The 25,227-nt window shown below is 38.8% G+C and overlaps 1 protein-coding gene across 1 annotated transcript in view; it reads left to right on the top strand.

Moving 5' to 3' along the window:
• The window catches only part of PIK3CB (phosphatidylinositol-4,5-bisphosphate 3-kinase catalytic subunit beta), a 143,325-nt gene that overhangs the window by 611 nt on the left and 117,487 nt on the right, over nucleotides 1-25,227 (top strand). The gene's annotated exons all lie outside the window — the stretch shown is intronic.

Genomic DNA, 25,227 nt, shown 5'->3' with positions numbered 1-25,227 from the left:
GAATTATAGTTAGTGTGACCATATATTCTGATGTAAGCCTCTTGTAGATCAATTAATACCTGTATTTTTTATCTCCATGACTTATTTATTTATTTGAGAGAGAAAGAGAACATGCGAGTGGGGGAGGGGGCAGAAGGAGAGAGAGGAAGAATCTTAAGCAGGCTCTACACTCAACATGGAGGCTGAAGCAGGGCTTAGTCCCACGACCCTGGGATCATGACCTGAGCTGAAATCAAGTTGGATGCTCTGGGAGCCTGTGTGGCTCAGTCAGTTAAGCATCCAACTTTGGCTCAGGTCATGATCTCGCAGTTCATGAGTTCAAGCCCCACGTTGGTCTCTCTGCTGTCAGTGTGGAGCCTGCTTTGGATCATCTGTCTCCCTCTCTTTCTGCCCCTCCCCTGCTCTCTCTGTCTCTCAAAAATAAAATAAACATTTAAAAAAAAGGGGCGCCTGGGTGGCTCAGTCAGTTAATCATTCGACTCTTGGTTTTGGCTCAGGTCATGGTCTCACGGTTTGTGGGTTTGAACTCTGCATTGGGCTCTGCTCTGGCATTTTGGAGCCTGCTGGGGATTCTCTCTCCCTTTCTCTCTACCTCTCCCCCTTGCATGAGCACGTGTACTTGGAATGTGTCTGCGCTCTCTCTCCCTCTCTCAAAATGAATAAACATTAAAAGAAAGAGAAGGTTTGGGGCGCCTGGGTGGCGCAGTCGGTTAAGCGTCCGACTTCAGCCAGGTCACGATCTCGCAGTCCGTGAGTTCGAGCCCCGCATCAGGCTCTGGGCTGATGGCTCAGAGCCTGGAGCCTGTTTCCGATTCTGTGTCTCCCTCTCTCTCTGCCCCTCCCCCGTTTATGCTCTGTCTCTCTCTGTCCCAAAAATAAATAAACGTTGAAAAAAAAAATTAAAAAAAAGAAAGAGAAGGTTTAATGTTTATTTATTTATTTTGAGAGAGGGAGACAAAATCCCAACCAGGCTCCGCACTGTCAGCGCAGTCATGTCCTGAACTGAAATCAAGAGTTAGATGCTTAACAGACTGAGCTAGACAGGTGCCCCAAGAGATTTGTATTCTAGTTAAATTTTAATGAGAGAGCCTCACAGGAATTAAAATTTTGGAGGCTTAAAAAGAATGTGTTAGGGGCACCTGGGTGGCTCAGTCAGTTAAGCGACCGACTTCAGCTCAGGTCCTGATCTCGCGGTTTGTGAATTCAAGCCCCGTGTCGGGATCTGTGCTGACAGCTCAGAGCCTGTTTCAGATTCTGTGTCTCCCTCTCTCTCTGCGCCTCCGTCTCTCTCTCTATCTCTGACTCTCTCTCTCTCTCAATCTCTCTCAAAAATAAACAAAGAAACAAACAACAAAAAAGAATGTGTTGCCAGAAACTTATGGTTACTGTGTCTGTATAACTTGCTTACGATAACAAATGTACTAAGTACTTTTGCTTGGCTCAGGAGAAAGCTATGTGTTTTGATTAGTAGGCAGGAATAACTATGATTTCCCAGGATAGGACAAGATGATTAAATGAGCTAGAATGATTTTTTTATTTAATGTTTATTTATTTATTTTTTTTTTTTGAGAGAGAGGGAGAGACAGCACAAACAGGGATAGGGACACAGAGAGAGGGGGACAGAGGATTTGAAGCAGGCTCTGTGCTGAGAGCAGAGAACCTGATGCAGGGCTCCAACTCACGAACTGTGAGGCCATGACCTGAGCCAAAGTCAGACGCTTAACTCACTGATCCACCCAGGCGCCCCTAGAATGATTTTTTACTCCCCAAAGAGTATACTTGTTAACCTTTGAGACTGGAAATTTTGTAAGGATGTAGAGAAGTTTTCATCTTGCTGTTGACTAACACATTGTCTGTGTAACAGTTCAGAAAAGATATTCTGTGTTCAGATGCATAAATAGACCAATAAGAATTATTAAGGGCAAAAAATATCAATGGGATTATAGCTCCTGCAGAGGTTTTTGAAACTTTGCACCTTGATTGTAATTGTCATTAAGATTTGAATTTTTTTTTAAATATTTACTGTCAAATTGGTTTCCATACAACACCCAGTGCTCATCCCAACAGGTGCCCTCCTCAGTGCCCATCACCCACTTCCCCCCCCCACCTTGCCCCCCCCATCAACTCTCAGTTTATTCTCAGTCTTTAAGAGTCTCTTATGGTTTGGCTCTCTCCCTCTCTAACTTTTTTTTTTCCTTCTCCTCCCCCTTGGTCTTTGTTTAGTTTCTCAGGATCCACATAAGAGTGAAAACATATGGTATCTTTCTCTGTATGACTTATTTCACTTAGCATAACACACTCCAGTTCCATCCATGTTGCTAAGATTTGAAAATTTTGAAATAGATCATATTCATTGTCTTCACTATTATAATTATGCCTTTTGTTGGTAAATGACATGTTTTAATTTCAAAAAGCTTACTTTAGAAGCTTCTTACCATGTTACATGAACACTGAATAAACTGAGTGTTTTAAACTTGTGTTCTGGTCTTTACTAGGTCCCCTTCTCCAGTTCTTGTCTTTGCCTCAGGGTTCTTTTTCTTCTATGTGTATTGAGTGTTTACGCAGTTAGAAAAAATGTTCATAAAGATCATATTGTTGAGTGCCTACTGTTTCTGGTCCTTTGATAACATGGTTTTTGCTTTTACTCAGAGAATAACTGTGGTCAGATTGTCATATAGTCTACCATAGACAGTAAGGATATTGTGAAGGAAATTCTGGCTATCTGTGTAGCATGACCTTTCAAAACTGTTTTCTTTGCTGCAAGCATCTCACTTAGCCTTTTGACTGCCACATGACAGAGGAAGTAGTATATAAGGGCAGAATAAATGGCTGCCTTGTTGATCTCAATACAGTTTTCCAATATAAGCATGCTAAATAGTCACATATGTTATTAAATAACATTGTTTCATTTATGTGGAAGATTAACAAGTCTTATGCATAATACATAGGGTACATTTTAAGTATAATTTTGTAAAAATTTGTAAGTTAAAGTTGAAATAGAAAATAAATTTATGTTACTTTTAAAAAGAATGTTACTTTGGGGTACATAGGTGGTGGCTCAGTTGGTTAAACATCCAACTTCGGCTCAGGTCATGATCTCATGATTTGTGAGTTTGAGCCCCACGTCGGGCTCTGTGCTGACAGCTCAGAGCCTAGAACCTGCTTCCGATTCTGTGCCTCCCTCTCTTTCTCTGTCTCTTCCTGCTCACATGCTTGCGCGCTCTCTCTCTCTCTCATAAATAAACATAAAAACATTAAAAAAAAGGGTGTTAATTTTTTATTCAAAGTTTTAAGAATTATTAATGATTTGAAATCATTATATACAGCCCATGATGAAAAATTCACTATTTTAGTGGGCAGATATTTATTTTTAAACTTAAAAAAAAATTTTTTTTAATGTTTATTTTGGGAGAGAGAGTACAAGCAGGGGAGGGGCAGAGAGAGACACACAGAATCCAAAGCAGGCTCCAGGCTCTGAACTCGTAGCATAGAGCCCAATGTGGGGCTTGAACTCAGGAACTGTGAGATAATGATCTGAGCCGAAGTCAGTTGCTTAACTGACTGAGCCACTCTAGCGCCCCAGTGGGCAGATATTTTTAAAGCAACTTTGGAGGTACCTTTCTGCTGTTCTTGAGTAGTCAGGAGAGTCTTCTTTAAAACTGTGAAGCGACTGGGGCACCTGGGTGGTTCAGTTGGTTAAGCGTGCAACTTTGGCTCAGGTCATGATCGCATGATTCATGGGTTTGAGCCCTGCATCAGGTGCTCTGCTGTCAGCACAGAGCCCGCTTCAGATGCTATCTCTCTCTCTGCCTCTCATTCATTCCCTCTCAAAAATAAACATTAAAAAAGAAAAAACTATAATGGGGCTATAAAATTGTTGAATTACTATGTTGAATATCTGAAACTAATATAACATTGTATGTCAACTATGTTTCTTTTTTATTTCAATTTTTTTTTTTTTTAGTGTTTGTTTATTTTTGAGAGAACGAGAGAGAGAAAGCATGAGCGGGAAGGGGCAGAGAGAGAGAGGGAGACACAGAATCTGAAGCAGGCTTTAGGCTCTGAGGTGTCAGCATAGAGCTTGATGCGGGGCTCGAACTCACAAACCACAAGATCATGACCTTACCCGAAGTCAGACGCTTAACCGACTGAGCCACCCAGGTGCTCCAGTGTCAACTTATTTCAATTTAAAAAAATTTTTTTTTTCAACGTTTATTTATTTTTGGGACAGAGAGAGACAGAGCATGAACGGGGGAGGGGCAGAGAGAGAGGGAGACACAGAATCAGAAACAGGCTCCAGGCTCTGAGCCATCAGCCCAGAGCCCGACGCGGGGCTCGAACTCCCGGACCGCGAGATCGTGACCTGGCTGAAGTCGGACGCTTAACCGACTGCGCCACCCAGGCGCCCCAACTTATTTCAATTTAAAACAAAAGAAGGGGCTCCTGGGTGGCTCAGTCGGTTAAGCTTCCGACTTCAGTTCAGGTCATGACCTCATGGTTTGTGGGTTCAAGTCCAGCATCAGGCTCTGTGCTGATAGCTCAGTCTGGAACCTGCTCTGGATTCTGTGTCTCCCTCTCTCTCTGCGTCTCCCCTGCTCAGGCTCTGTCTCTGTCTCTCTGTCTCTCTCAAAAATAAATAAACATGAAAACAAAACAGAATGCTGTGAAAGGGCCTAGGGGACGTGAATAAGCACCAGCCTGATTTTAAACTTTAATTTTATTTTCAGCTAGTAGCTGAGCTTTATAATGTTTGTATTTATTTATTCATCATTGAGCAGATAGTTACTGATCTCTTGTATCAGGCACTGTACAGAACCTGAAAGATAAAAGATCCTGCCCCTTTTGTACAGGAACTCACTATCTAGATATTAACAAGGGTAATAGGAATAAACTTTAGCAGGATCAAAACTCCTTGCTCTATCTGCTAATTTCAGTTCCCTCCCAGAATCTAGACAAAGGTTATAAGGGGAAGCAGTAAGGACATGAGGATGGTCAGGATTCTTTGGTTGGAGCAGTGCTGGCGGACAGGCAACTGCAGGTGAGAGGAAAAATGTGGAACTTGACATGAAGGTCACAGAGCAGAATGGGAAATGGGTTCCCATCAAATGGACTCTTCATGCCTGGTGCTGCCTAGGAGGTTTATGTATGTTATTGCTCTTAATCCATTAAAAAAAAAAAGTGTGAAATTTAGCATATATACAGAAGAGCACATAAAACCTTAAGTTTAGAATTTAAAGAACAATAGAAAAATAAAACCTCTGCATGATAGGCAGGCCAGTTCTATGTGCGTTAGTTACTCTATTGTTTTTTTTCTTCCTCTCCCTAAACTACTCTTAGCTGAATTTTTTGTTGCTTCCTTGTTTTTCTCTGTGGCTGTACCATCTACATTTATATCTCTGACCAATACTTTGTATTTATACTTGAGTAAATGAAATCATATTGTGCATATTCTTTTTTTTCCTAACATTGTTTACAGGGTCCATTCATAATTATGTGTATAGCTATATTTTCTTAATTTTCCATTTTGTTAAAATATTCAGTACAACTTACTGATCCAATCTATTAATGTACATTTAGGTTGTGTCTAGTTTTCAGATAGTATGAAAAATTCGACATTTAACATTCAGGTACATGTGACATCATAGATTAAGAGTTTTTTCAAGGCTGTATACCTAGTAATGGAATTTTTGGTGCCAGACTCTTTGGAAGAGGTTGATTCAATTTATTCTCCCACCAGCAGTGATCTGTGAAATGGTATCTCCTTGTGGTTTTGTTTTTTTTAAATTGAAATGACTTTTTTTTAAGTTTATTTTTGAGAGAGAGAGAGAGAGAGAGAGATCACACATGCACAAGCAGAGGAAGTGGCAGAGAGAGAGGAGAAAGAATCCCAAGCAGGCTCTGTGCTCTCAGCAAGAGCCCCACATGGGGCTTGATCTCACAAACTGTGAGATCATGACCTGAGCCAAAATCCGGAGTCAGAGGGCTAACTAACTGAGCCACCCAGGCGCCCCCCCCTTGTGATTTTAATTTATGTTGCCTTGGTGACTAATGAGGTTGAATATTTTTCCACCATGTGTTTCTGGATTTTTCTGGCTGCTGTGAAATTTGTATTTAATTATTTTGCCCATTTTTCTATGATTTTTGATTTATATAATTTTTGTATATTTATTTTCACACTAAATTTTATAAAAATTGTTTATTTGATCATTTTAAAATTTTAATTCCAGTATAATTTTCATATAATGTTATACTAGTTTCAAGTGTACAATATAGTGATTGAACAGTTCTGTACAATACCTAGTGATCATTATAGTAAATATAGTATTAATGCCCTTCACCTATTTTATCCACATCTCACCCACCTATTTTTTTTACAGTTTATTTTGAGAAAGAGTGAGAGAGAGCTCAAGAATGGGAGGATCAGAGAAAGAGGGGGAGAGAGAGAATCCTAAGCAGGCTCTGCACTGCCAGCCTGAGCCTGAGGCGGGGCTTGAACTCATGAACTGTGAGATCATGACCTGAGCCAACATCAAGAGTTGGATGCTTAACTGACTGAGCTACCCAGGTGCCCCTCACCCACCTATTTTATTCACTTGTTCAACATTCTTCATTGAATCTTTTTCTGTTTTTTTTTTTATTAATGTTTATTTTTATTTTTGAGAGAGAGAGACACACACACAGTGTGAGTGGAGAAGGGACAGAGAGAGAGAGAGAGAGGGAGACACAGAATCTGAAACAGGCTCCAGGCCCTGAGCTGTCAGCACAGACCCTGGCATGGGGCTCGAACCCACGAACTGCAAGATCATGACCTGAGCTGAAGTTGGACACTTAACTGATTGAGCTGCCTAGGCACCCCTGTTATTTTATTTTTATTATTTATTTATTTATATATCAAGAACACCTTAACATGGCCTACCTCTCTAGTATCATCCTGCTTCTGTTTTCTGCTTCTCTGTGTCCCTCATAGCTGTCTTTGAACTCCTCAGATGATTAAGGCTTCTTAGGTCTTTGCATATGTTCTTTCTCAACTTTGCTTAGCTAACTTCCTCTCTTCCTTCTAGCATGTGTTAAAAAATCCCCTTCCCTTTGCACTCTTTTGTATATATGTATCAAATTCACATACTTTGTGTGTCTAAACTTATTAAAAATATAGTAATTCTAGTCAGATGACTAGTCAGGAGGAGAAAGAAGGCTGTCAATATGTTCATTTCTATAAGGGAATTAAAAATGCATTGTGCAGGGGCACCTGGGTCGCTCATTCGGTTAAGCGTCCCACTTCAGCTCGGGTCATGATCTTACATTCCATGAGTTCGAGCCCTGTGTTGAGAGCTTGGAGCCTGGAGCCTGGAGCCTGCTTCGGATTCTTTAAAAAAAAAAAAAAAAAAAAAAAATTTTTTTTAAGTTTATTTATTTTTGACAGAGACAGAGTGCGAGCATGACCTGGGGAGGGGCAGAGAGAGAGGGAGACACAGAATCTGAGGCAGGCTCCAGGCTCCAGGCTGTCAGCACAGAGCCTGCTGCGGGGCTTGAACTCACGAACTGTGAGATCACGACCTGGACGCTTAACCCACTGAGCCACCCAGGCGCCCCCTGCTTTGGATTCTTAAAGCTTTCTTTAATTTCAGTGTTTTAGCCAATGTATTTTAAATTCTTTGAGAGTATCTCCTTAGTTTCCAGATGGTGTCATTTTGGAAGCTGGGAAATAAATGAACCTCTAATAGTAGCTTTTACTTGAAAAAAATGATCAAGAGGAAAAGTATAGGTTGGTTTTAAGAGCTGCATTCAGTGAGGAAACATTTTTGTTTAGCTTTTGTGTTAGTGGTATGAAATTGATAATAATGACATTTTTCTAGTTTATTTCTTCTCTTAGTAAGTCATTTGTGACAGTAAATGATGTGGGTGGTATGAATGAATAAAATTGAAAATCACATTCCACAACAAAGCAGTATTTTAAATGGTGTATTAAGAAGATGAGAGACAAAAATAATGCTGTTTTAACACCAACAAATTGGACAACCCAGAAGAAATGGATCAGTTCTTAGAAACATATTTGATCAAATCTGAATCATGAAGTAGAAAATCTGGACAGATTACTGATAAGGAAATTGAATCAGTAACTGAAAATTTTGCAACAAACAACAGTCCAGGACCAGATGGCTTCAGTAGTGAATTCTACCAAACATTTATTTATTTTTTTTTAATTTTTTTTTCAACGTTTTTTATTTATTTTTGGGACAGAGAGAGACAGAGCATGAACGGGGGAGGGGCAGAGAGAGAGGGAGACACAGAATCGGAAACAGGCTCCAGGCTCTGAGCCATCAGCCCAGAGCCTGACGCGGGGCTCGAACTCACAGACCGCGAGATCGTGACCTGGCTGAAGTCGGACGCTTAACCGACTGCGCCACCCAGGCGCCCCTCTACCAAACATTTAAAGAAGAATTAATACCAACCTTCTCAAACTTCTTTCAAAAAACAGAGGAAGAGCAAATTCTTCTAAACTCATTTTATGAGGCCAGCATTACACTGATAGCAAAACCAGACAAGGACCCAAAGAAAAGAAAATTATAGACCAATATTCCTGATGAATAATAGATGCAAAAATCCTCAACAAAATATTAGTAAACTGAATTCAGCAGTACATTAAAAGAATCATACACTGTGATCAATTAGAATTTATTCTGGGGATGCAAAGATGGTTCAAGATCCATAAATCAGTGATATATGTCACATTAACAAAATAAAGGTTTAGAAACCATGTTATCATCTCAATAGATACAGAAAAAGCATTTGACAAAATTTGACATCCATTTATGATAAAAATTCTCAACAGAGTACAGAGAAAAACATAAGTCAACTAATAAAGGCCATGTATGACAAGCCACAGCTAACATCATACTCAGTAGTGAAAATGTGAAGAATTTTCCTGTAAGATCAAGGAACAAGAAAAGGATGCCTGCTCTCACCCCTTTTATTGAACATATTATTGGAAGACCTAGCCAGAGCAGTTAGGCAAGGACAAGAAATAAAAGGCCTGCAAATCGGAAAGGAATTAAAATTGTCACTCTTAGCAGATGAAGAAATGAAGATAAGATGTAGAAAACCCTAAAGACTTCATCAAAAAGCTGTTAGAAGTAATACATTTAGTAAAGTTGGCAAATAAAAAATCAATCTACAAAAATCTGCAAAATTCTATATTCTACTGACAAACTATTAGAGAAATTAAAACAGTCCCATTTACAATTGCAACAAAAAGAATAAGATATCTAGGAATAAATATGACAAAGGAGATGAAAGACCTGCACACACAAAACTACAGGACATTGATGAAATAAAGAAGACATAGTGAACAGAATAATAGCTTGTGTTCCTGGATTGGAAAAAATAATATTGTAAAAATGTCCATACAACTCAAAGCAACCTACAGATTCAGTGCAATCCCTATTAGAATTCTAGTGGCTTTTGTTTTTGTTTTTGTTTTTTACAGAAATAGAATAAACAATCCTAAATATGGAACCACAGAAGATCCTGAGTAGTCAAAGTAATCATGAGAAAGAACAAGGCTAGAGACATCCCACTTACTCATTTCAAAATATATTACAAAGTTATAGTAATCAAAACAGTGTGATACTGTTATAAAACAGACATGTAGATCAATGGAACAGAATAGAGAGCCCAGGAATAAAGCCATGCATACATGTTTAATTAATTTATGACAAAGGAGCCAAGAAAATGCAGTGGAGGTAAGGACGATCCCTTCAATAAAAGGTGCTGGAAAAGCTGGACAACCACATACAAAGGAATGGCACTGAATCCATCTTGCACCACACACAAAAATTAATACAGATTAAAGATGTGAACTTAAGATCTGAACCCATAAATTCCTAGATGAAAACATATGCAGTTAGTTTTCCTGTTTTGATTCTGGCAATGATATTTTGGATTTGATACCAAAAGCAAAGGCGATAGAAGCAAAAATAAATGGGACTACATCAAACTAAAAAACGTCTGCACAGCAAAGGAAACCATCAATAAAATGAAAAGGCAACCTATCGAATGGGAGAAAATACTTGCAAATCATATACCTGATGAAGGATTAGTATCCAAAAGGTATAAGGAACCCATACAAGTTAGATGTGCCCTGCCCTCACCCAAATTAGATATCTGAATAGCTTTTTTCCAAAGAAGACTTGCAAATGTCCAACAGGTACATGAAAAGGTGTTCAACATCACTAGTCATCAGGGAAATTACCATAAAAAAAACCTCAACAAGATCATTACCTTGCCCTATTAGAATGGCTAATATCAAAAAGAGAGGCAATATAAGTATTGGTGAGAATGTATAGAAAAGGGATCCCTTGTGCACTGCTGGTGGAAATGTAAATTGGTGGAGCCAAAATGGAAAGTAGTATGGAGATTCCTCACAAAAGTACCGTATGATCCAACAGTCCCACTTCTGGGTATTTATCTGAAAGAAATGAAAACACTAACTGAAAAAGATGTCTATGTTCATTGCAGCATTATGTGCAGTAATCAAGATGCGGAAGCAACCTAAGTGTCCATTGATGAATGAATGGATAAAGAAGTTGTGGTACACACACACACACACACACACACACACACACACACACGAATACTATTTAGGTATAAAAAGAAGGAAATCTTTTGTGACAACACGGGTGGATCTTGAGGGCGTTATTCTAAGAAATAATTCAGAGAAAGACAAGTATATGATGTCACTTATGTGTGGAATTTTTAAAAAGAAATAAAACCCAAAACAACTAATTAATACAGAGAACAAACTGGTGATTGCCAGAGGCAGGGGTGGGGTGTGGGCAAAATGAGTAAAGGGGGTCAAAAGGTACAAATTTCCAGTTATAAATAAGTCATGGGGGTGTAATGTAGAGCATGGTGACTATAGTTAATAATACTGCATTATGTATTTGAAAGTTGCTAAGAGAGTAGATCTTTAAAGTTCTCGTGGCAAGTAGAAAAGTAATTGTCTTAAAAATAATGCTGTATTTGAATCTACCGCTGAAATCATTGTTTCACTATATGCTAACTAATTTGGATGTAAATTTTAAAAAATAAAATTATAAAAAGTGAAAGTCTAGGTTGGTAAAAACTAAAAAAAAAAAAATGAGCATCTGTAAGGTCTGGTTATGAAATAAAGTGATTCAAAGAAAAAAATAATGCTGTATTTGAGGTTTTTGAAATAAAATGTGATTTATTAGATTAACTGTAGAGCCTTGTTATACATTAAATACAGAACAATAGCCAAAAGCAGAGTTTGAAGCATAAATAGATGAAGATTTCAGATTTTTTGAGAACCTAGACCTAGTGACCTATGATGAATTACTATACTCCAAACCGTGGAACTCCCAGCACTTGTTCTGTGGTGCACATGTCATAGGCAGAGTAGTGTGTGGCAGTGGTGGTGGGGTTTCATGACAGTGATACTGTGGTACTGCCTGAGCTTTTCAGGTGAGGTCTGATCCCCAGACACTACCTTCCAACTTCCTTTGTGAAGTTCAGGCAGGTATTTTATACTTCCCTTTTCCAATCAATAGTCCATTATCATCTCTTGTGATTGAGGTTCTGTAAGGGTTGAGGTGGAAAATATTACAGTCAGTAATATGAGCCTTTACTCTCTCTCTCTCTGTTTTATTACTTCCAGCAGTCTAAGAAGGTGCATCATCTGAATGAAACAAAACAGACAAATCTCCCATTCATGTCTCTCAGCTGACCTAGGTGCTCTGGTACAGGCTGGGTTGCAGACTGCTTCATGTTTTATTTTTGTAAGCCCTTCTTCCCCCAGTCACGTGTGTGTTACAGTATCTTGAAAACTATAAGTAGCTAATAAATATTTATTAACTTGAATTCCTTTTTTTTTTTTCTTTTTCTCTTGGTCAAGCCTAGCACTGAAATGACACTCAGCCTGCCTCTCCTGACTTACCGTGTCCTCCAGATAGAATAGACAGTGAAAGAGAGTGTTGGTACCAAGGGAAATATCTCTTTGATTTTTCTAGCTTTTTTTATTTTTTCGAATTCTCTGTTTACTGTCAGTAGTGAGGGAGAAATGAAAGCTACACACAGAAGCATTTTGTCATTCATGGCTGGATGGCTTAGGAGGATAATTGGTCTCGAAGAAAAGCATTTAAATAGACAAAGAAATACTTGCATACACCAAAGTTAAACTAGTGTCTAAAGTAGTAATCCTGAAGTGGTTTGGGAGAAATGCCAGCTTTTTAGGATGCTGCTTTAATTTTTATGTATTACAACTTATTTTCAAAATGACAGCAGACAGAGCTAAAAGGTTCAGGGCCTGGAATAGTTCTTTTTTCTACAGCTGTTAAGCTATTTAAAATTCTTCTCATGTTACTGTTTGCCATCCAGATGGCTTTCTGGCACTGATTCAGTTCCTAGATGTGAGGGCTGTTGGTTAGTTACTCACCAGCATCACCACACACTTGTACAATTTGGCTCATGACTCACCCTCACAACACTTACATGTGGGTATCCTTTACTAGATAGTCATTTCTTATTGTCATGATGTCACTTGTTATAAATAGGTACCAGAATTGATTGGATAATGTTTCTGGGATGAAGATGCGTGACATACTCACCCCCCACCCCCCAGAACCCCAAAGGACAGAAACATCCAGTAAGTCTGTTGGACCCATTGCCACTGTAATGAGAAACAGAAACAATTGTCTGGATGATGAAACTTTTGCCTAAAATATATGTATCTGTATAGTAGATGTCAGAGTATATCCAATAAACGCGAATTAATTTGCTTCACTTCTCTACTATTAGCCACAGTGATTAAAAAACAGAAAAGAACTTGTTTCAGAAGTCAGGGTTGTGGTGAGAGGTTAGGGAGAAGAAGGGGTTTGCTATCTTAAAGGGACACCCAAGGAGGCTCTGAGTGCTTGCAGTGTTCTATTTCTGGGTTTGGACTGTGGTTTGCTTTACAGTAGGTGTTTGCTTTATAGTAACTCATTGCATACTTTTGGTGTACTTTTTTATTACTTTAAACAATAAAAATGTTTAAAAATAGGGAATACTTGCCAATCATGTAGGAGAATTCCCTCAGCTGTGTCTTCAAAGGCTAAAGAATAAAGTCACCATGTTTTGAACTAGATATTGGTAGTAAGTTTTTGTCTTATTAATTTTATCTATTTAGTAAAATAATCCTTTTACCTGGGGCGTCTGGGTGGCTCAGTTGGTTAAGCGTCCGACTTCGGCTTAGGTCATGATCTCGCAGTCTGTGGGTTTGAGCCCCATGTCAGGCTCTGCGCTGACAGCTCATAGACTGGAGCCTGCTTCGGATTCTGTGTCTCCCTCTCTCTTTGCCCCTCCCCTGCTCACCTTCTGTCTCTCTCTCTCTTTTTTTTTAAATTGTTTTTTTTTAACGTTTATTTATTTTTGAGACAGAGAGAGGCAGAGCATGAACGGGGGAGGGTCAGAGAGAGAGGGAGACACAGAATCGGAAGCAGGCTCCAGGCTCTGGGCCATCATCAGCCCAGAGCCCGACGCGGGACTCGAACTCACGGACCGTGAGATCGTGACCTAAGGCTGAAGTCGGACGCTTAACCGACTGAGCCACCCAGGCGCCCCCCTCTCTCTCTTAAAAAAATAAGTAAACATTAAAAAAAAAATGTTTTTAACTTAAAACATGATTATGGTCAACAGTGATTTAAATAGGCTTAACAATTAGTTCCCATGCCCAGAAGTACCATCCATTTAGTAGTGGAACAGAAGGGATAGGGTGAGGGGAGAACATTTGTGGGGATGAAATAAAACTACTTGGAAATATGTATCCAACTTGAATTATTTATTGTCTTGTTGATAAGCATGATCGAATATTTAGGTTAGAAAAAGGGAGGGCAGACTAAAAAATAGAACAATGAAGAACTTAATTAGCATTACTTAATAAAAAATTAATATTTGAAGGGCGCCTGGGTGGCTCAGTCAGTTAAGCGTCTGACTTTGGCACAGGTCATGATCTCACTGTTCATCAGTTTGAGCCCTGCATCAGGATCTGTGCTCACAGCTTAGCGCCTGGAGCCTGCTTCAGATTCTATGTCTCTATCTCTTTCTGTCCCTAACCCTTTCTCTCCTGCACCCCCCCCCAAATATAAATAAACATCAAAAATATATTTAAAAATCAATGTTTGAATCAAGACCATTTATTACAAAAAATTTTTATTAACATTTATTCATTTTTGAGAGTGAGAGAGACAGAGTGTGAGCAGGGGAGGGGCAGAGAGAGAGGGAGGCACAGAATCGGTAGCAGGCTCCAGAATCAAACTCACAGACTGCGAGATCATGACCTGAGCTGAAATCGGATGCTCAACCAACCAAGCCACCCAGGTGCCCCAAGACATTATTTTGTTTTGTTTTGTTTTGTTTTGTTTTGTTTTGTTTTGTTTTGTTTTGTTTTGTTTTGTTTTAATTTTCTATTTAAAAAATTTTTTTGTATTTTATTAAAAAAATTTTTTAATGTCTGTTTTTGAGAGAGAGAGAGAGAGAGAGAGAGAGCATGAGTTGGGGAGGGGCAGAGAGAGAGGGAGACAGAATCTGAAGCAGGCTCTGAGCTGTCAGCACAGAGCCTGATGCGGGGCTCAAACTCACAAACCATTAGATCATGACCTGAGCCAAAGTCAGTTGCTTACCCGACTGAGTCACCCAGGACCCCAAGACCATTTATTTTAAATGGAACATCTTAAACAGGTTAGCAGTATATATTTTTTTAATTTTTAAATTTTTTTAAATTTTGAAAAAAAACTTTATTTTTTATTTTCATTTTTTTATATATTAAATATAATTATTGTCAAATTGGTTTCCATACAATACCCAGTGCTCATCCCAACAGGTGCCCTCCTCAGTGCCCATCACTCACTTTCCCCTCTCCCCCAACCCCCATCAACCCTCAGTTTGTTCTCAGTGTTTAAGAGTCTCTTATGGTTTACCTCCCTCCCTCTCTGTAATTTTTTTTCCCCCTTCCTCTCCCCCATGGTCTTCTGTTAAGTTTCTCAGGATCCAAATATGAGTGAAAACATATGTATCTGTCTTTCTCTGCCTGAATTATTTCACTTAGCCTAATACCCTCCAGTTCCATCCACATTGCTTCAAATGGCCAGATTTCATTCTTTCTCATCGCCGAGTAGTATTCCATTGTATATATAAACCACATCTTTATTCATTCGTCAGTGGGTGGACATTTAGGCTCTTTCCATAATTTGGCTATTGTTGAAAGTGCTGCTATAAACATTGGGGTACAAGTGCCCCTATGCATCAGCACTCCTGTATCCCTTGGGTAAATTCCTAGCAGTGCTATTGCTAGGTCATAGAGTAGATCTATTTTTAATGTTCTGAGGAACCTCCACACTGTTTTCCAGAGCAGCTGCATCAGTTTGCCTTCCCACCAACAGTGCAAGAGGGTTCCCGTTTTTCTACATCCTTTCCAGCATCTATAGTCTCCTGATTTGTTCATTTTAGCCACTCTGACTGGTGTGAGGTGGTATCTCCGTGTGGTTTTGATTTGTATTTCCTTGAGGAGTGACGTTGAGCATCTTTTCATGTTCCAGTTGGCTATCTGGATGTCTTTAGAAAAGTCTCTATGTTTGTCTTCTGCCCATTTCTTCACTGGATTATTTGTTTTTTTTTTTTTGTTTTTTTGTTTTTGTTTTTTCCCAACGTTTATTTATTTTTGGGACAGAGAGAGACAGAGCATGAACGGGGGAGGGGCAGAGAGAGGGAGACACAGAATCGGAAACAGGCTCCAGGCTCTGGGCCATCAGCCCAGAGCCCGATGCGGGGCTCGAACTCACAGACCACGAGATCCTGACCTGGCTGAAGTCGGACGCTTAACCGACTGCGCCACCCAGGCGCCCCTGGATTATTTGTTTTGTGTGTGTGAAGTTGGGTTATTTATAGATTTTGAATACTAATCCTTTATCCAATATGTCATTTGCAAATATCTTTTCCCATTCCTTGGGTTGCCTTTTCGTTTTGTTGTTTCCTTTGCAGTGCAGAAGCTTTTTATCTTGATGAGGTCCCAGTAGTTCATTTTTGCTTTTAATTTCTTTTCCTTTGGAGATGTGTGAAGTAAGAAATTGCTGTGGCTGAGGTCAAAGAGGTATTTTCCTGCTTTCTCCTCTAGGGTTTTGATGGTTTCCTGTCTCACATTCAGGTCTTTTATCCATTTTGAGTGTATTTTTGTGAATGGTGTAAGAAAGTGGTTTAGTTTCATTCTACCCAGGTGCCCCAAGACCATTTATTTTAAATGGAGCATCTTAAACAGGTTAGCAGTATATATATTTTTTAATTTTTAATTTTTTTTTTAATTTTGAAAAAAAAAATTTAACATTTATTTTTGAGAGACAGAGAGACACAGAGCATGAGCGGGAGAGGGGCAGAGAGACAGGGAGACACAGAATCTGATGCAGGCTCCAGGCCCTGAGCTGTCAGCATAGAGCCCAACGATGGGCTCGAACCCATGAACCATGAGATCATGACTGGAGCCAAAGTCGGATGTTTAACTGACTGAGCCACCTAGGTGCCCCTATTTTAAAACGTTTTTTAAATGTTTTAAATGTTTCAAATTTTTTTAATTAAATAACTATTTATTTTGAGAAAGAGCTAGATAGAGAGTGAGCAGGGAGGGGCAGAGAGAGAGGGAGACAGAGAAACCCAAGCAGTCTCTGCACTGTCAGCTCAGAGCCTGATGTGGGGCTTGAACCTACAAACTGTGAGATCATGACCTCAGCCGAAGTCGGACGCAGAACCAACTGAGCCACCCAGGCACCCCAGCAGTGTATTTTTGAATAATGGGGTGATACAACTTTAAGAAAAATAATCTTTATAGGAAATTACCAACATTCTTTAGATTTAGGAATCTGGTGAATTAAAAATTTTTCATCAGCCCATTTGGTCTGAAGAAATAATGCCAATAATGTTTCGTCTCCCCATTGGAATACCATTGTTGTATCTAAATTTGTTTATACTTTTACCTGATAATTATGACTTTTAAAAAGTTGTTTGGAATGTGTATGTTATTTAAAATTTTCTAATGCCTTTTAAATAAACATAGCTAATTTATGTAGCTTATTTCAAACATTTGTTCAGTGATTATCAGTGGGAGGTGTAAAAAACAAAGTAGGGTTGGGGCGCCTGGGTGGCGCAGTCGGTTAAGCGTCCGACTTCAGCCAGGTCACGATTTCGCGGTCCGGGAGTTCGAGCCCCGCATCAGGCTCTGGGCTGATGGCCCAGAGCCTGGAGCCTGTTTCCGATTCTGTGTCTCCCTCTCTCTCTGCCCCTCCCCCGTTCATGCTCTGTCTCTCTCTGTCCCAAAAATAAATAAACGTTGGAAAAAAATAAATAAAAAAAAAAAAACAACAACAAAAAAAACAAAACAAAGTAGGGTAAATGTTTTGAATTGTAGAATACCCTATAATTTGATGTTCCCTATGCATTTTGAGATTCACTGCATTAAAAAAATTAATTTAGTTTTAATTCCAGTGTAGTTAACATACAGTGTTATATTAGTTTCACATGTACAAAATAGTGATTGAACAATTCCATACATCACCCAGTGCACATCTTGACAAGTGCACTCATTAATTCCTATTGCCTATTTCACCCATAGCCCCACCCACTTCCCCTTTGGTAACCATCAGTTCTGTATAATTGAGTGTCTGTTTCTTGGTGTTTCTCTCTCTCTCTCTCTCTCTCTCTCTCTCTATTTCCTGTGCTCATTTGTTTTGTTTCTTAAATTTCACATATGAGGGAAATCATGTGCTTTTTGTCTTTCTCTGCCTTATTTTGCTTAGCATTATACTCTCTAGCTGTATCCATGTTGTTGCATATGGCAAGATATCATTCTTTTTATTGCTAATAACGTTCCATTGCATATGTATACCACATCTTTTTTATCCATTCATCTATCACTGGACACTTGGGCTGCTGCTGTATCTCGGCTATTGTAAATTATGCTGCTATAAACATTGGGGTGCATGTATTCCTTTGATTTAGTGTTTTTGTATTATTTGGGTAAATACCCAGTAATGCAGTTATTGGATCATAGGGTAGTTCTATTTTTAATTTTTGAGGAACCTCCATACTGTTCCAGAGTGGCTGCACCAGTTTACATTCCCATCAGCAGTGCAAGAGGGTTCCTTTTTCTCTACATCTTTGCCAACACTTGTTTCTTATGTTGATTTTAGCCATTCTGACTAATGTGAGGTGATATTTCATTGTAGTTTTGATTTGCATTTCCCTGATGAGTGATGCCTAGCATCTTCTCATATGCCTCTTGGCCATCTGTATGTCTTCTTTGAGAAATGTTCATGTTTTTTGTTCATTTTATAATTGGATTATTTTTTTTTTTGGATGTTGAGCTGGGTAAGTTCTTTGTATATTTTGGATACTAACCCTTTATCTGATATGTCATTTGTAAATATCTTCTCCCATTTTGTAGGGTGCTTTTTAGTTTTGTTGATTGTTTTCTTTGCTTTGCATATTTTGATGTAGCCCCAGTAGTTTATTTTTGCTTTTATTTCCCTTGCCCTCACAAGACATATCTAGAAAAATGTTGCTATAGCCAGTGTCAGAGAAATTACTGCCTGTGTTCTCTTCAAGAATTTTTAGGGTTTCAGGTCTCACATTTAGGTCCTTTATCTATTTTGAGTTTATTTTTGTGTGTGGTATAAGAAAGTGGTCCAGTTTCATTCTTTGGCATGTAGCTGTCTAGCTTTAGCAACACCATTTATTGAAGAGACTCTTTCCCATTGTGTATTCTTGCCTTCTTTGTTGGAGATTAATTGACCATATAATTGTGGGTTTATTTCTGGGTTTTCTATTCTATCCCATTGATCTATGTGTAATATTTCCCAACAAAACCCCAGAATATCTTTCGAATGCTGAATTCTGTTAGTACCCAGAGTGTGCTGAGGATGGATTTTTTTTTAAGGAAAAAATAATGGCAGTGGTAGAATTAAAATTGAAAAAATACAGTTTCTAACATAACGTAAGTGTCAAATACATACGTTAGCATTCTGTGAAGTCTACTTAGGGCATTCCATTAACTGATAAACTGTAGTTAATTTAAACTTATTTCAGAGGAGTATTTGAAATTTGCATGTATTTGAAACTTTTTTTTCTTAGTAAGATTATATTATGAGGTGTCTTAGAAATTTAAGTGCTCTATTTTTTTAAGATTTTATTTATTCTGAAACTAATATTACACTAAATCCTAACTAACTGGAATTTATCTATTTATTTATTCATTTATTTAGAGATTGTGCTTTGTACACATGCAGGTGAGGGACAGAGAGAGAATCCCAAGTAGGCTCCATGCTTAGAGTAGAACAGTGCAAGAGCACAATGTGGGGCCCGATTTCACAACCTTGAGATCATGACCTGAGCCAAAATCAAGAGTCAGACGCTTAACCAACTGAACCACCCAGGCACCCCTTGAACCATTTATCTTATAAAGAGTGATACAACATGATAGTAAGAAGTATTTAACAAAAATAAATGCTGTAACAAGGAAGTAAAAATACATTTGCTAAGACTCGAAGCATCATGTCAGCTGTTACCCAAGAGGAATTAGTACAGCTCAGCTAACCCACAACTGTTTTGTGGGATTTCTGTATAAATTGTAATTTTGGGAAATGCACAAGAGCAAACCACCTGGTAGGTCACTAGAGACCACCTTTTGAGGAGCTCTAATTCCTTTCATACCAGGCAGTCAAGGCTGGTATGCTGTGAAAAGGTTGTATGCTGTGAAAAGGAGTCATGGCTGTTCCTTTTATTGGAAAGAAACAAGTATTATTATAAATTAATATTAGTCATTGGTTATTGAGTGCTTTTTGTCATGTGCTATGCAAGGTGCTTTTCTGTATGCACCATTTTATTTAATTCTTACACTAACGCTGCAAGGTGGAAATTGCTTATTCTTATTGATAAATTAGGAAACTGAAAGTCAGAGAAGTTAGGTAAGTTACCATGGTTGTACCAGCCAAGTTGTACAACAAAGCATGTAGATGAAACCAGATTATGAAAAGGACTTAGTGTTTAAATAATAAAATCTCTGCGGGTCTAGTTCGTTATTGATGAGCTATATGCTAGACTAAAGAGAATGATAAAATTCAAAGTTAAATACTTGATGACTCTTTCTTAACTATGAACAGTTACTCTGAACTCTGTTCAGAGTTAAGAAAAGTAACATTTATATACTGGATAATTTTATCTGAGATGATTCCTTTATTGAGTTTGAATGTTTCTTGGAGTTTGTCTTTTAAGACATAAAGACAGTAATCTATTTTTTTGAGGGTGGGAAAACTTTAGTAACAATATTTTATTTAAATTTGTACTGTTTTAACTATGTTTTCCTCTTCAGGATAGGTAGTGTGATGGGAACTATTTGTGCATTGTAGATTATTTGTTGGGAAGTTTTAAAAGAGAAGAATTCCTTAAGACTGAAGTTTTGTCTGTGCCTGGGTTATCCACAGAAGTCATTTCTGTATGTAAAGTATGTGTTGTCATTTTATTTTATTTAAAAAAAAATTTTTTTTTTAACGTTTTATTTATTTTTGAGACAGGGAGAGACAGAGCATGAACAGGGGAGGGTCAGAGAGAGGGAGACACAGAATCTGAAACAGGCTCCAGGCTCCGAGCTGTCAGCACAGAGCCTGACGCGGGGCTCAAACTCACGGACTGCGAGATCATGACCTGAGCCGAAGTCGGCCACTTAACCGACTGAGCCACCCAGGTGCCCCTGTGTTGTCATTTTAAATATTTGTTCTGCTTTCATGGACGTTGAAATAAATCTGGCTTATAAAATAAACTTGTTTTACAAAGGCACACTATTTATAAATGTATTCTGTCTATATTAAGGTTAAGTAGTATGAATATAAATCTGTGGTTTATTATATTCAGTTATTACTCTTATTATTTTTTAAATGTTTATTTTTGTGTGAGAGAGAGAGTGAGGGAGAGGGAGAGCATGAGCAGAGAAGGGGCAGAGATAGAGAGGGACAGAGGATCCCAAGCGGGCTCTGTGCTGACAGCAGAGACCTTGGTGTGGGGCTCGAACTCAAAATCCATGAGATCATGAACTGAGCCTGAGTCAGACGCTTAAGTGACTGAGCTACCTAGGCGTCCCCAACTTAATTTAGTTTTTATTTAAGTAGGTTCCATGCCCAACATGGGAATCATACTCACCACCCTGAGCTTAAGAGTAGAATGCTCTACTGACTGAGCCAGCTTGGAGCTCCATCTTTCGAGATATCTTTTATGTAGACTTGTGATGATTCAGATAAAATAACCATCTTTAAAAAATGAAGTGCTACTCTCTTCAGATTTTTAGTGCTTAGTATAATGCATACTTTACTGTAAACAAATCAGATGAGGCTGATTTGTTGTTTTTGAACAATATGGATGTGAGGACTCAAGCCCACATGAATCAAGATCCCATCACTTAATGGTCTGTGATTGAAACCTGAAGGTTTGAGATCGTAAATGTAATACTCTTTAAAAGTGTTCTGCCCTTTTCAGTGTTAATGTACTTATATGAACATTCACTTTTCTTCTAGTTCTATCATATAATAGGAAAGAAGTAAATACTAGGTAAATGCTATTGTATTTAGTTTTTAAAAATTCTTTTTCAAAGGGTACCTGGGTGGCTCCGTTGGTTGAGTAACTCTTGGTTATGGGTCAGGTCATGATCCCAGGGTCATGATCCATGTTGAGCATGGAGCCTGCTTAAGATATTCATTCTCTCTCTCTCTCTCTCGCTCTCTCTCTCGCTCTCTCTTGCTCTCTCTCCCACCCCCCTCCCTGCTTGAACTCTCTTTCTCTAAAATTAAAAAAAAAAAAAATTCTCTTTCAATTTCAGAGTTTCTTCCATGATTTTCCAGAGTAGGTTTTGGTTAAATCTGTTCAACTGTATAACAAGTTTATGTTTGTTTCTGCTAATCATTTGATTTAAAAAAGTAAAATCTGATGGCTCTGATGGCATATTGCTAGGGAAGCTGAGAACATTTAAACCCTTTCCTCTCTTTCTGCCAGTGAACAATTGACAGGATATAGGTTTGTAATTATAGTCTAAGGGTTTAGTTGAGCTCATTGTCACTGCCAAAGTTCCTGTGTCCTCTGATAGCTTCCTGGAAGAGTTGTTTTCATAGTTGTTTCATACTTGTCCTCAGGGTTCAAACAGAAGAAGGATGGGAGACTGAGGATTCTGCTGGGCTAGGTAACCCTGTGAAGAACATTTCTTTTAAAGAGAAATAAGGGGGGAAAATTTTAAAAGTATGCTAATTGCTTGGGAAAAAAAAATCTGACTTTGGTCCTGGCTCTGTTTCTGTGTCATCCTTGATAGTGAATTTCTCTGGGACTTAGTATTTATTTATTTAGTTAGTTAGCTTGTTTTCTTTAAAATGAGAAGGGTATGTAATTTTTTTTTATTTATTTTGAGAGAGAGAGTGTGTGTGTGCACACACACGAGTGGGTGGGGTGGAGGTGGGAGGGGAGAGAGAGGGAGAGAATCCCAAGTAGGTTCCCTGCACTGTCACCCTGAGCCTGACTCGGGGCCCAGACTTATGAACCGTGAAATCCTGACCTAAGCTCAAATCAAGAGAGGGACGGACGCCTAACCAACTGACCCCCCCAGGTGCCCCGGGTCTGTAACTCTTAAGACCTCTGCCAACCTGAAACTCCTGGGTGAATTCTCAGGCTGAACTCTCGAGTGTGGTGCTCTCTGTGAAATCAGGTTGACTAAGGGAAATAGGAACCAGAATATATTTTGTGTTTAAATGTGTAGCAGTAATTTTTCTTCAGAATATCTCTACAAAAGATCACCTATCGGTTAGCACTTGATTTGTTACCTTGTTTGTTTAGCAACCATGCCACAGTGTTAGTCTGACAAAGGACATACTGTTTCAGCAATGTCCTTTGTCAGCACAGTATATTTTGTGAGTATGCCCCCTCTCTCAGTAGTACTGTAGAGCTGCAAGTTACTTAGGCCACTGCAGCTGTAAGTTTGTTTACTAAGGGTCTAGAAAATTAAGAGCCAGTCGTATTGGCCTTACATTCTTCTGACTGGTTAAGGGGCTAGTTTTCTTTACTTGATCTTCTTTTACCCTTCAAGAATTAACCAAAGACAACATAGCCAAATACAAGAAACACCATTGTTTGCCAGTAGAAATGTATGATAAATTGGGTTCATTACTATTTTAAATACAAGAGTACAATTAGGTCTAGATAAAAACATTTCTAGGTAATTGCTACTTTGATAAATAATAGGAATTGTCCTAGAGCAGTGGTTCTGAAAAAGTGGACAGTGTGAACTCGCTCCTCTACAATGTTTTTGAAATTCATAAAGGACTGATTTTGTTGATATAATGATTTGGGGGAAGTGCTCCTTACTGTTAGATAATAGATAATTAGGTGTCCTGCAATGCATAGGACAGTCTTTTACAACAAAAGTCTCAGATACAACACAATTTTTTAATTTTCTTCCAGATATTCATGCAGGTGAAAAATGTATTTATTATTATCTGAGCCGAGATCTTAACTTTTATTACACAAAAGCATAATACAAAATATTTTTTATATGACTTCAAAATATTGATTTTATTTTATTATTTTTTTTTATTTTTTTTTTTAAATTTTTTTTTTTCAAACGTTTATTTATTTTTGGGACAGAGAGAGACAGAGCATGAACGGGGGAGGGGCAGAGAGAGAGGGAGACACAGAATCGGAAACAGGCTCCAGGCTCTGAGCCATCAGCCCAGAGCCCGACGCGGGGCTCGAACTCACGGACCGCGAGATCGTGACCTGGCTGAAGTCGGACGCTTAACCGACTGCGCCACCCAGGCGCCCCACAAAATATTGATTTTAAAAGATATAAATTTGGGAAATCTGTGGCCCCATTGAGTGGCATTTGTAGTATTTAATCATCAGTACAACACATTTGGACTAGTCTGCATTTGTGTTTGTCATATCCGTGGTGATTCTCTGCTTAGAGGCAAACCTGACTGCTTCATTAGGCAGTAAGTTTGGTCATGTGTAAGTATTCACATACTGAGAGAAACTTTATTAATTTATTATCTTATTTCTCCTTTATGTTACGGTTAGGACATTATATGGGTTTATTTTGAAATTAGGTATATATATGTTATATTGTTGCTGATTTATAAAGTTTGTAAAATGTTTGTTTAAAACGAGTATGGAAAATGAGAGGATTGAAAACCATTCTTCTGGGGTGCCTGGGTGGTTCTGTGGGTTAAGCTTCTGACTCCTGATTTTGGCTCAAGTCATGATCTCATGGTTTCTGAGACTGAACCCCACACATTAGGCTCTGTGCTGACAGTGCAGAGACTGCTTGGGATTCTCTCTCTCTTTCTGCCTCTTCCTACTCTCCTCTCTCTCCTGTTCCTTCTCTCCTCTCTCTCTCAAAGTAAGTAAAAAGCATTAAAAAGAAAAAGTTCTTCTAAGTAGTATTTAGCTTAAAATACTTGAAAACCTTGAGAATTGTTCTAATAAAGAGTGCTTTTATTAAAATTTTTTTTGTTTATTTTTGAGAGGGAGAGAGAGACAGTGTGAATGGGGGAGGAGCAGAGAGAGAGAGAGACCCAGAATCTGAAGCAGGCTCCAGGCTCCGAGCTGCCAGCACAGAGCCTGATGTGGGGCTCGAACTCACAGACTATGAGCTCATGACCTGAGCCAAAGTGAGACACTTAACCGACCAAGCCACCCAGGCGCCCTAGTGCTTTTATTAAAATGACACACAAGTACAACCTATATGTTATATACTGTATGTCTGTAATTATATACTATATGTCTACCTGAGTGGTCTGAGGTTTATTTTGTTTTTTAATAGGCTCTATGCCCATCGTGGTGCAGCTTGAACTCACAACCTTGAGATCTGGTAAGTCACTTGTTCAGTGACTTGGCTGGCTCGGTTGGTAGACTGACTATGCGACTATTGTTTTTGGGGTTGTGAGTTCAAGTCCCACATTGGGCACAGAGCCTACTTTAAAAAAAAGAAAAAAGTGGGGTGCCTGGGAGGCTCAGTCGGTTGAGCCTCCGACTTCAGCTCAGGTCATAATCTCATAGTTCATGAGTTTGAGCTCCACGTTGGGCTCTATGCTGACAGTGTAGAGCCCAGAGCCTGCTTTGAGTTGTCTCCCTCTCTTTCTGCCCTTCCCCTGCTCATGCTCT

Source organism: Herpailurus yagouaroundi, unplaced genomic scaffold (assembly GCF_014898765.1).
Source record: "Herpailurus yagouaroundi ecotype Mexico unplaced genomic scaffold, PumYag 159, whole genome shotgun sequence".
In the NCBI taxonomy this organism is placed as follows: domain Eukaryota; kingdom Metazoa; phylum Chordata; class Mammalia; order Carnivora; family Felidae; genus Herpailurus; species Herpailurus yagouaroundi.
Note: the sequence above shows the minus strand (reverse complement) of the source record. Positions and strands in the feature narration are given on the sequence as shown.